Source organism: Arachis duranensis, chromosome 1 (genome assembly GCF_000817695.3).
Source record: "Arachis duranensis cultivar V14167 chromosome 1, aradu.V14167.gnm2.J7QH, whole genome shotgun sequence".
Classification (NCBI taxonomy): domain Eukaryota; kingdom Viridiplantae; phylum Streptophyta; class Magnoliopsida; order Fabales; family Fabaceae; genus Arachis; species Arachis duranensis.
In genome coordinates, this window is record NC_029772.3 from 39,836,645 (window position 1) to 39,837,889 (window position 1,245).

Genomic DNA, 1,245 nt, shown 5'->3' on the forward strand with positions numbered 1-1,245 from the left:
GACTAACATTACATGATTCCTGGAATTCTTATTAAAAATTTTGAATCTCTTTATTTTATTTTCCATATAATTGTCGAAAAATCACAAAAAAAAATTTATAAAATCATAGAAATCAAAAATATTTTATGTTTCTTGTTTGAGTCTGGTGTCTAATTTTAAGTTTGGTGTCAATTGCATATCTTTATTCTTCTAATTTTCGAAAATTACATGCATTATGTTCTTCATTGATCTTCAAGTTGTTCTTGATGATTTCCTTGCTCTGATCTTTAAATTCTCTTGTCTTGAGTGTTTTGTTGTTTCTCATATGCATTCTCAATTTGTTAGTGTCAATAGTATACAAACTTCTAAGTTTGGTGTCTTGCATGCATTGTTTATTTGATTTTAGTTTCATTTTGATTATTCCTCATCATTAAAAATTAAAAAAAAATTTTAATTTGTGTCTTTTCAAGTCAATAATACAGAGAATTGAAGATTCAGAACATGCAACAGAGGAATTACACAGAAAAAGCTAGGTGTTCAAAACGCCCAGTGAAGAAGGAAAACTGGCGTTTAAATGCCAGCCAGGGAACCTGGCTAGGCGTTTAACGCCCAAAAGGGTAGCATTTTGGGCGTTAAACGCCAAAATTGATACCATTCTAGGCATTTCGCCAGGATGATACAAGAGAGAAGATTTTGTTTTTAATTCAAATTTTTTTTCATGTTTTCATAATTTTTTAAAGTCAAATCTTTTTCAAACCATATATTTTCAATCATATATTTTCAAAATCAATTTCTTTCCATTCTCAAAAATACTTGCCTACAATTAATGATATGATTCAACATTTCAAGTATGTTGCCTTTTCTGTTAAGAAAGGTTTAATGTTTGAATCATATCCTTTAAATTTCTTGTTAGCCAAGTCATTAATTTTAAAAATCAAATCTTTTTAAATTGTTTCTCAATTATATCTTTTCAATCATGTCTTTTTAAAACCATAACTCTTCAATCATATCTTCTTAATCACTTTTTTTTTCCAAATAATTTTCAATCTTTTTTATTTCTAATTTCAAAATCTTTTTCAAAAATCACTTTATTTCTTTCCCAACTTTAATTTTCGAAATTCATTCTTCAATTTTTCAAAATTTCTTCAAAATCTTTTAATTTATTTTCGAAAATTCTTCCCCTCTTCTCACATCCTTCTATTTAAGGACTAACACTCCTCCACTATCAACAATTCAAACTCTATCTCTCTTGATAAGTTCGAATTC